This window comes from Musca vetustissima, unplaced genomic scaffold, assembly GCF_032173495.1.
Source record: "Musca vetustissima isolate MV318-11 ecotype Yass unplaced genomic scaffold, APGP_CSIRO_Mvet_v1 utg15158, whole genome shotgun sequence".
NCBI classification, from domain to species: domain Eukaryota; kingdom Metazoa; phylum Arthropoda; class Insecta; order Diptera; family Muscidae; genus Musca; species Musca vetustissima.
Window position 1 is genome coordinate 824129 of NW_026887821.1, and position 12376 is coordinate 836504.

Genomic DNA, 12376 nt, shown 5'->3' on the forward strand with positions numbered 1-12376 from the left:
TTGAACAAAATCGAGCTTAAAATAGCCTGGAACTATATAAAATTTGATCCAATTTAAATGAAATTGATGTTACCTGTATTAGAAATAAAGAAAGTAACCCTCGTATCATAAGTAAGATAAATGTCTTTCCACACAAGATTAATTGGATTTATAATAAAAGGGCAAATGGTCATCTCATAGAAGAGTAATTCGAATTCATATAAATGATCAATTGATAATCTCTCAATTCGGAAGCCCAAGATAATTCTCATGGTGATCAATATGTACCGATTTAGAGCAATATTGCCAGAGATTATTCTAGACTCAATTCAGTAGAATAAATAATTTTTTTGTCATTTGTTCATGCTTTACATGAGGTCGGTCGAAATTGTGTGTGGGAGCTATATCAAAATGTGCAACGAATTAATAAATCGAACAAACTTCGGGTCTTTGGTACACCGATTCTCACGAACTTCTATAGCAATCATCCTTGGGTCATATAAATTAGACGTGCCAAATTTCATCGCATTCGGATAACAAATGCGACATACAGGGTCTAACTTTTTATACCCTTCACCATGAAGTGGATGTTCAAAATATGTTGTGTGGATATTTTTGATAACAAAATTGTGATTTAAACGAATCCGGTTGAAAAATGTGCCCAGATACGGAATAATAGGATTATCGTAATATGGGACCTACACCGAAAATAAGGTCATTATTGATAGTTTATGGAGATTTTATAAAATCTCCTTAACAAATGGATCAGTGTTGAACATTTTTGGTATGTCAAGATGTTGCAAATGCAATATGTTTGAGGGTAAAAAAATGGGATTCGAAACTATAAATACCACAAAAACTGTCAGTGGGAAAACTGATCATGAGACGACGTCTTCGGCGAACTTTTAAAAATGAATAAGTGAAGACAAATCATTTTTCACCATGACAACACCATTATGAGCGGTCAAAATGTATGGGTCAATCCGGATTTATCACTAATTACATTTTTATACCCTCAGTCTTATGGCTAATAAAAGTATGTATACTTTGATACGGCAAAAATGTGCCTCATCCAAATGTTGGTTTTAGACCTCATGTTTCTTTGAACCAAATCCGTTCCGGACAATTTTGAGTCGCTTGATAACTTTGAGGCGTGCACGCTAACTCTTGAGGGGAGTAACCGATTTCATTCAAACTTTGCATATCGTAATATTTCTACCAAACTTAATTAAAGTTCGAAGGTCCACTCTTTCTGGTACCTCTCTCACAAAATGGTATATTTTCTGCTAAAAATTAATTTTAAATGAATACTGTTGTTCTCATAGAGAAGATAATTTTCAATCCTGTAAATCATTAGATGTCATTATATTAGAGGTTATATTTCAAAACTCCAATATTATAGATAATTCCAATATGTTATCAGCTGGTCAGGTTCCAAAGTTCAATTTCAGTTAGTTAGTATTAATAATCCATATTCGACTGTAATCATTATTCCAAAAAATGTTTTCCAATGGCCGACATAACAGAGATAACACAGACGATTACGGTAGGTAGGCGGAAGATAAATGTAAAACCCAAAAATCCAACTTGATTACACCGATTATTCTATATAAGTCGAAATCATTTATAATGATGGTCAAGGGACTCAATAAGTGATAATCGTTATAAGCAATATTAAAAAAAGGGCAGCATTTTCGGGATTTTTGAATACCGTCGTTATAAACGATTTTGTATTTTTAGCACTTTAACAGTCCATTGCGATCACTAGAATAAATATTGAACTACACAAATTGTAGTTAGTTATCGGTTTTCAGTTTTCAATTCTTCATTATTTTTTTTTAATTTTGGCTTAATTTTTTACTTTATTTTATTTATTTTTTTTCTTTTGCATTTAACTGTATCCACACCACTGTTTCAAATTTAAATCATAGAATAATTTGTTTATAAGTTCACACAATTTGAATGGCTTTTAATTTGAAATGACCACAATTAAGATTATCTCTGAAGTGGTCCGAAAGTCATTTAACGCGGATTTGGGGGAGATTATTTAGATTTTTATTTCAAGGGGGGTAATGAATAATTTGATTTGCAGCACTTGAAATTTATGATTAAATGAATTAATTTGTGGACGTTCTATATCAGCTTCACAATGAATCATGGGTCAAAGCCCAAATATTTGTTTTTTATTCTTTCTTGATAGGGGAAACGAACCTTTCTTTAACAAAACACCGTCTACAACTGACTTCGAAATATTAAATTTAATCTAAAGAAAGTCATAATGTGGTTCGCCGAAATAAAAGACATACAGACAGACACACACACAAACATATGGCAGGTGCTTGATATTCGTGGAAGAACGTACCGAACCACACACACAAAAAAATCGAATAAAATGAAATTGGTTCAACATTTGAAAAAAATATATATATGATTGATAAAGGTTTTATTATAAAGTGTTGGTATGCGTGCGTGTGTGTCTGTTTCATTGATTAGGATTTTTTATCAAACGACAAAAAAAGAGTTTAGGAACCAAACATATGAGTTGTGAGTTAGTTGCACACAACATTGTGTGAAATACAATTGGACGTTTGTAATTTTTATTGGTTGAAAGGTAATTGGGAATCAATATTTTTTTCGGGAATATTTTCTTGCTGTTGTGTGGAGGCCAGTTAAATGTTATCGTAAATAGATTGACGTTGTCTTGACTGTTTAGACTTTGAAATTGATTTAGATAAAACCAAATCAAATTCAATTAATAAAAAAATATGCCATGCTGTAATCAGTCGCATACATAGAAAATAAAATATTTGAAAATAATAATAATTACAATGCAGTTTTGTTGAGATAACCAAATTTATAGTAATTTTTGACATACATACAATTTACAAATATCATGAATATGTTGACATCTTTAGATTTATTACAGGATAGCCAATGGTCATTCACCCTTTCAAAAGATTAAAAGCTGGGTTAGGTGTTGCCATAAAAGTTATAGATCAAAGAAAGGGGCCACACATATATTTGTTTATAAAAATAAATTAATATTCATTTATTCCGACAGACACACCTATGTATATTAATTATTTATACATATATGTAAATTATAGCAAAAGTATGCGATTCTATTTAACCTATAACGTTTGTTTTTTTTTCTTTTCGTTTTTATGTTCAGATCATTCATTTCGAAGTGTCATCATTTGTCTGTCTGGTGGTCTAATCAATATTTTATTTATTTATTTGTTTGTTTTTGTATATATTTTTTGTATATCAGTCTTTTATAATATATAAGTTGTTTGTGCCGGTAAATATATATATTATGTATGCCAAGAAGTCATAGAACACAAAAACAAAATAAACTGTTTAACACCATGAATCACAAATGGAATTCAAGTGATAAAATAGAAGTCGCATTAATATAGAGGTATTTTTTTAATATTAACAATCTTGCATACATAAAGAACTACAGGAAATTTGTGTTTAATATGAGTAGAAAATTCTATAATTTATGCGATTTTATGCTGCAGGAAATATAGAAGAAACAAAGGAAGTGCAATAGTACTTATGGCCAGAGGAATTTTTAAAAATTCCTATTGATGTTCTCTTAAATAAATAAAAAATCGCACAGAAATGTAAGTTTTTGATTAGAACAGTTCGGAGAATATGTAAAATTTCCTTGAACTGAAAAACAAAGTAAATGAATCCATAATAATTTGAATTTACAGATAAAAAGGAAAATACAATGTAACAAAAAAAAAAATGGAAGAAAAGTAGCACAAAGCTTAAAAGGTTGTACACAGAGACACAGGGCATCGAAAATGTTGCGAATCGCGACTTTAGTCGTTGCTTATGGCTAATGAGGGTATGTACATTTTGATATGGCAAAAATGTTCCTAATTGAAATATTGGTTTTAGACCCCATGCTTCTTTGGGCGTAATCCGTTTCAGACAATTTGGAGTCGATTTACAAATGTCGTTCCGTCAGTCCGTATGTCTGGTGCGCACTAGAACTTTCGAAAGGAGTAACCGATTTCATCAATCTTTACACATCGTAATATTTCTTCCAAACTTTGTTTATGTTCGATGATGGATTGTTAAAATTGTGCAACAAATTAATTAAACTATCATTATGAGAACCGACTATCCGATTTGAAACAAACATTGTAAAACTTGTTATGTTTGCCAAGCCTAGATTAAGTCCCAAGATGGGACCCGTAGGTCCACTACTTCTGGTATCTTCCCCACAAAAGGTCAACATTTTCAATATTTAAAAATACAATATTAGGTGATGGAATGTCCGATTTACATCAAGCTTTGCGCATCATCTTATCTTTACCAAGCCTATATCAAGTCTGAAGATGGGACCTATTGTCCCCTCCTTCTGGTACCTCCCCCACAAATGGTTCAAATTTTGAATATTTATAAATCTATTATCAAGCGAATAGAATGTCCGATTTGAAGAGAATTTTTATCTACTTATTAGGCCCGTCGGGCCCCAACTTCAGGTTTACTACTCACAAAGTATTTTACCCTCCAAGAATCCAGAATACCAAGTTACATCCATTTCGTTTGGAAATGGACTTTATTTATTGTATGATTTCTTGTCGTTTTAAATGTAACTTCATAATGCTTCTCTAATAGAAGTCATGCTCTCTATTTGCAAAAAATCTAATGGTAGATTTTCACAATCATCCCTTGATACCAATTTTTATCATTAAAGAAATTTTGCAATGCAAGTAAATATCAAAATCGCTTTGTGCCAAGTCCGGACTGTATGGACGATGCATTAAAACTTCCCAACCAAGCTACCGAAGTTTCTGGCGAGTCACTGTAGAAGTATGTGACCTAGCGTTTCCTAGTGGTACATGACACCTCTCCTGTTTGACCAATTCTGACCGTTTCTGGTCAATTGTAAATGGATTTATGGTCGAAATTTAGCTCCTGGGCGATGTTAGGACTGCTAACACGCCAGTCAACTTCGATAATTTCCTCGATTTTATTGACGTTTTCGATGACCGGCCTACCTGTGCGAGGCGCATCTTTAACATCAAAAATTCCTGCACGGAATCTTCGAACTTGGCTTGCATTTTCGCCTTTTGTCAGAGAAAAACTGTAAAATGTACCGAATTTTCTCTTTGTTCACTTCTATTTTTACACCCTGTAACTCACAACTGAATGCACCAAACAAAAAACAACAAAATATTTTTTTTTTCACTGCGAAATGTCACCTTTCTAAAGAGCATATATCTGAAATTGTTTGATCGATACTTTACGAGAAATCTATCTATACGATAAATCCCCAAACTAATATTTTATCCTCTAAGAACCTAGAATACCAAGTTACAGTCATTTGGTTTGGAAAAAGTTGATAAACGCTTCATAATTCCGAAGGGTATACACATTAAGAATTGCTAAATGTAGGAGGTATCAGTTCTTATGTTCAATAAACTAAATCTATGTAGAGGTCGGGAATGATTGAACTACATCAGCATGGTTTTTTCGTTATTATTTTATATAATTTTTTATTTCCTTCCTAAAAGCAGCAATAAATGGATTTATTAGTTTCACATAGTTTTTATTTTTCAGTTTAAATTGTTCTTTTAATCAAGTTCAATTGAACTCAACACCCACTATTCTAAATCAAAAAGTCACATATTTCATTACAAAGTCAATTGACTTGTGTGTTAAATATTTTACACCATTTGTTGTTCGAAGCTAATAGATGCAATTAAAATAACACGCCTTCTGGCGGCAAGAAACAAAATCAATAGTTAATAATAATTACAGACAGACAGACAGACAGTGCGGCATGTTTGTTTTTCATTTCGGCGAGTCACTCGAATTATGAACACAAAGAAAACCCAGGTGGCGTATAATTATTATTATTTAGAATTCAATGTGTGTACCTACAACAGTGCAGCGTATAATTGATATTCTTGTACATGTTAAGTATACGTACGGGTGTATGTCTATAACAATTCAAGGGGAGTGAACAAAATTAAACAATATTTATATGAAAATAACGAATGTACGGGTTTTTATGTTTTGAAATGTCATTGGAACTAGTTGACAGAATTGAAAGAACTATTTATTTTAATTACTTCGTTTTTAAATGTGCACTTAAATTTTCCATTTTTATGATCATATTTATAGGAAATTTCACATTTGGTATTTTTTGGAGGTCTAATAGTGCATAATTTGTATGTAAAGATAACATGATCTTAATAAACAATTCATTAAATATAAATATGCATTTTGAATTTTTTCATTATTTAAATAATTTATTTTTATAAAATTTTGTTTGTCCGGTTGATATTTTTAAATTCTAGTCACCTTCATAAAATTTCCATAGCAAGTTATTTTTATTTCTATCAAATTAACATTTTGTATGTCTAGATAATATTGTTTTCTTTTTGCAAACAAGAAAAACAAATTACTTCCGAAACCATTAATGTGACCGACTTAAAACACCTCAGAAGTTTCTTTTTGTGCAAGTCGATGATTTATTTTTATAGCTGAAATTATAAAAATGCAAATTGTTTTGTTTTGCACATTCCGTTCCGAATAGTTGAATGGACTAAATTCAGTTGTGTTTTTGTTTTATTTATGAAAAATAATAACCTTGAACATGGACTTGCTTTGCCACTAAAAATTAGGTATCGAAATTTAATAAAATTATAATTATTTTCTATGTAGATTAATACCGGGTGAAATAGAACATCAAAAAATTGCAAATTTGTACCCATTTAAATTCAAATTCTATACGTCAATGCATTTATGTGCACACATGATCTACACATTTCTTATTTAACTTCTAAGGTCAAGGACATACGTATGTATCTACGTGTATACATATGTTTTGTAACAAATTGAGCATAACATTTACAAAAAAGAAGCACTGAGAACAATGTAAATAAAAATAACAACAAATTAAAAAAAATGATAACATCATTCTTTGTTATTTATACGTTTTCTTTTGTGACAGTAGTCGTTGCACTTCATTGCTCTGCTTCTTCGTCTTCTTGTTTTTGTTAATGCCGCTAAAGAATATATGTTGCACGAAAAATTAAAAGAACAAAACAGCAACAGCAACAACATGGCCAAATAAATGAAGTGCCAGCAATGCTTAAACGCTTCACATTATGCAATATTTGCAGATGGCAGATGTAGATGTAAGTAGACAGGGGTAGAGAATGGGGGTTCTACAAAATGAGACAACTTTAAAGGGCCTTCTGTAATAATAACTGTACAAAAAATCCCAGTGAGATCTGAGGTTTCATTAGGTTATAGACCACAAAATACAGATACAACCAATGGACTCTGAATTTTAATTCAGTTTCAAAGAAGTTCTTTATTTATTTAACCGTGAATTTCTAAATATTATCTTTCAGGAATTTTTTTCTTTACTTTTCTATTATAAACAAATAGAAATAATTTCTCAATTATTTTCTTTCTATAAAATTTCTGAATAAATTATATTAAAAAAATATTGATGTAAATTTTTCCCAGAGAAAAATCCTTAAATTTCTGAGGATAAAACAATTATATATAAAAACAATTGTTTTATACGAAACCCATTGGAATTAATTCCTTTTTCAGATTTTTGAGAATACTTTTGTATCTTTAGAAAAAATATCATATTATTGAGGTGTGTATATGCTTCCTTTGAAGCATATCCTCATGATCTGATCAATATTTTTCTATAGAATAAATATTTTTCGGAGAATAAATTTGTATCTGCACAAATTTCTCAGATTCCTAAGGATATGAATATTTTTGTAGCATGCAAAAGGAAACGAGACAGACCCATAGTTTCTGTTGAGAATAAGCTTAGAATCACATTCTAATCCGATTTATTGGTGCTGAATTGTAAACAAAGTACTGATCGCTTTTATAATCCGATTTGGATGAAATATGATAAAGCTCATTTATTTGGCCCAAGGACCCTATTGAAAATGGTGAAAATAGGTTCAGATTTAGATATGGCTCCCATATATATTTTCGTCTGATTTTATGTACTGAATTGAGTCTAGAATAGCGTGTGCTAGATATAGCTTCCATATATAGAAAAAAATTTGTACATAAACAAGAAAGATTAAAGGCTCCTGAGATTTGCAGGTTCCTGAGTTTTTTTATTGAAAACGCCTTAGACCATTGACGATTTACTTACTTACATAGCTGGCTTGTTACAGAACGGTTGTTCCATAAGCCAAGCTTAAAAAAGATTTCCGGTCTTGTGCGCATCTCCGCCAATTTGAAAGACCACGTTCCAAGATGTTGTTTTCTACTTGGTCTTTCCATCTAATTCGTGGCCTTCCCCTCCTACGGGAATCATCAGTAGGCTCATTTTTATATGCCTTTTGAGCTGGGGCATTCTCATTCATTTGCACAACATGGCCTAGCCATCGTAGTCGCTGCAGCTCAATACGACTGACTATGTCGATGTCCGAGTATAAATTGTATAGCTCGTGATTCATTCGACACCGAAATTCACCGTTGACGCAGATCGGCCCGTAATCTTTCGGAAAATTTTTCTTTCAAACACCCCAAGAGCTGCCTCATCTGCTTGCGCAAGTACCCATGCTTCAGATCCATGTAACAGCACGGGTAGTAAATAAATTTTCAGGCATTTTAAGGGCAATTCATACAAGTTTAAAAAATGTATTTTTTATAGAAAAATAGGAATTGCTGACAGATTTCTCTGAAAATGATGTTTTAAAATCCCTAAGTTATTTTTTATGGAAAATTCTGAGAATTGAAAAATGTCGTGTATAAAAATTAAAAATTACAGAGGTTCTCATATTCTTGTGAACAAAAAATATACCTCTTTTTTCGGTGGAAAATTCTTCAAGTTCCTTACGCACATTGAGGGCTAATAATTCAGTGTTCTAAGAATTATTTTTATTTTTTTTTTTTTTTGAAGAAAAAACATATACTTTATAGGCATAATAGTTACTACTATAGAAAAACCCCCACTTTCTCGAGGATTTACTTTTAAGATCTACGATAATTGATTTTGTATACTTTTCTGACAGACCTCTGAACATTTCGAGGTGTATGCCTTTGTAGGGCGTTTGTCAGCAAATATAATTTCCGAAACTGTCGGTGTAACTATTATAAAAAATGCCTTTAAAAAAGGCCCCTCATTTCTTTCATCCATAACTCGCCCAATTCACCCAAGTACCGCACTGCTGATTGTGCGAATATTGTCGGTGTCGGTTCTTGGCTTTGTTGCCACTTTCTGTTCGGTGATGTTGCTACATGTGCCCTCTTTGCCCATTGCTCTTGCTACTATTGTTGTTGCTGTTCACATCATCAAGTACGTGTGAGAGTGCAACAGCTGTTTTAATACATCTTGTTTTGTGTTCAAATGTCTGTTCATACGGCAAAAAAAGCAACAATAACAATAACAAAAAGTTCTCATTTATTACGGCATACAGAGATATATAGCGGTGCCTAGTTCAAGAATATAATAGATATGTAGTACGAAAAAACAAAAACAAAATAAGTAAATAAAAACATGTGAGTGAGTTACAGTACCCAAAATGTTAATAGGGACAGAATAGATAAACTGGGGTTAATTGTTTTTATGTTTAAGAAATGTTGTTTTTTTCTATAAAATAATGTATCTTTTGATAAACATGATTTGACTCTAGTGACCCTTAACTAAATCTTGAATAGTCGGGATTTTGTTTTTCGAATACATCCCCCTATGGTCTTATTCTACTGTTGCCCAGTATTTTTGGCACCTGCAACACTACATTATCCATAGAAAATAAGTAGTTCGTGTTAATGAAGTCATAAAGAAGCAAATAATATTGCACAAAAACAACAAGAAACAACAACAATAAGAAAAACAAAACAACAACATAAATGAAATAAAATAGCAGAAATTATGGTTATTATTTTATAAAACTAATTATTATTGCAAATGAATAAATTGAAAAATTACTAACACATTTTTTTGCTTGGAAAAAAAGAAACACACACAACTACATTATTGCAATAGCAATAAATAACAAAAACATCAAAAGAAAGTAGAAGAAAATGGTAATAAAAACGCAAACAAATAAAAACCAACTATCAATCATTAGATTAGGAAATAATGTTTTTTGCTGACCTTTGAAAAAATTATTTTAAGTTATTTTTTTTTTGTTTATATTGCTACTCTGGTGGGTGTATCACAAATTGTTTATAGAAATGTTGGAATATCGAATATCTATAGTTTCCATTCCACAACTTTTTTGTTATCTAAAAATGTATGCGGCAAATTGTGATTATTTTTTTATATTTATATCGATATTGAATAGATGGATTTCTGTGTCTCTGCTTAAATGGTGTTAAGTATTATCTCACACACGAACTTGACATAATTTTGAATAAAAAATGTGACACAGAAAAAGAGAAGAAATGACAACAACAAACCCAACATGTTTTTCCTATATTGTGACACATTGATGTGTGTATGTTTGTATTTGGGACATGTGAGTTGTGTTATTCAGCTGTTCAATTATTTGTCAATTTTAAAATTAGCATTTAATGAACAGCAAATTATTCGCATTTAATTATGTGTGTTGGAGATGAGATGGGGTCGTGGTGTTGAGGTTATGCAAGATTCTACATGTGAGAATATTTGTTCCACCTTTAATTAAAATTTTGATTGATTTTAAGAGATTTCAATGGGATAGGGAGAATTAGAATACATTGAAAGATTGATTAATGATCTGATATTTCTACTGATATATAGAATAATAAATATGTTACTGATATATAAAATAATAAATATTTTATATATATATTTATAATATTATATATTTACTTGCCGAATTAAAGTGTATTTAGAATTATTGCTGAATTTTACCTGAAAAAATTAAAGGAAAATTATTAGTTAATTAATTAGTTTATCAAAATTGAAAATTAATATTAAAACAAAAACTTAAAAATCATCAGGAACTTAAAAATGTATATCCCGATATATAAAATATTTTTGAAAATTATTTGTAGCAGAAATTAAAAACACTCGAACTTTCATAACCATAATTCCAATTTTAATGTATTAATTTGCAAAGAGTTATTGGTTTGGAGTACTAAAATAAGACAGTTTGAGTAAAGAACTATTAAGAGTCCTACTGCTGAAGTAAAACTATTTTTGGGGGTGACATCAAAAGGAGAGGACCGATCCGTCTCGTCTTCGGACATGCTCTAGGCATGGTGAACATAAAAGGTTGTGCAAAGTTTTGTTCAAATCAGATATTCTTTTCGCCTTATATTGAATTTATAATTTTTGAAAAATTTGACCCTTTTGTGGGGGGAGGTATCAGAAGGAGTTGACCAATTAGTTTCATATTTAGTTTAGTTCAAATTGGACATTCTATTCGCCTGATATTCGACATACAAAATATTGAAAATGTTGAGCATTTGTGGGAGAGGTACCAGAAGAAGAGAGGCGACGGGTCTTATCTTCGAACCTGATTTAGACATGGTAAGAATAATATGCTGTGAAAAGTTTGGCTAAAATCTTACATTCCTTTCGACTAATATTGAATTTATAAATATTGAAAATTTTGACCCTTTGGGGGAAGGTGCCAGAAGAAGTGGACCAATGGGACACATCTTCGGGCGTGATCCGTTTGGTAAAAATAATAGGTTGTGCAAAGTTAGGTTCATATCGAGAATTCCATTCGCCTGATATTGGACATATAAATATTGAAATGTTTGACCATTTGTGGGGGAGGTACCAGAACGAGTGGACCTCCTTTGGAATTGATTTTGGCTTGGATCTTGAGCAAATTTTGGTTCAAATCGAAAATTCCATTCGTATGAAATTTAATATAATAATATTGAAAATGTTTATAATTTGTGGTCTCCTCCTTCTTGAAGCTCCATATTCACCTTTATCTAGGCTTGGTAATGATAATATGTTGTGTATAGTTTGGTTGAAATCGGATTTTCCGTTCACATTTTATTAGATAATTAATTTTTAGATACTAGAAGGAGTGGACCTATATTCCTCATCTCCAAACTTGAACTAGGGTTGGAAGAAATATTGCGATGTGCAAAGTTTGGATGACATCGGTTACTCCCTTCGAGAGTTATCGTGCACACAATCCAGCTAGACCGACAGACGAACGGAATTTGTAAATCGACTCCAAATTGTCTGAAACGGATTTGTTCCAAACCAATATTTCGATGTGGGACATTTTGGCCGTATCAAAGTGTATATATCCTTATCAGCCATTAGGCTGAGGGTACAAATACGCATAGATTTCGATCAATTGAGAAATTTTTGCTCACATTTCTAACCACAGTCAAATCAATATAATTTGTTTCCAGGGCCTTAATTTTTTTTAATAATGACTCCGTCATGAATGCATGATATTTTATTTTGGAAGGGCCCGCT

At 31.4% G+C, this 12376-nt stretch overlaps 1 protein-coding gene across 1 annotated transcript in view; it reads left to right on the forward strand.

The window, feature by feature from the left end:
- LOC133335532 (uncharacterized) overlaps positions 1–12376 on the forward strand; it is a 109779-nt gene that overhangs the window by 75372 nt on the left and 22031 nt on the right. The window lies entirely within an intron of this gene.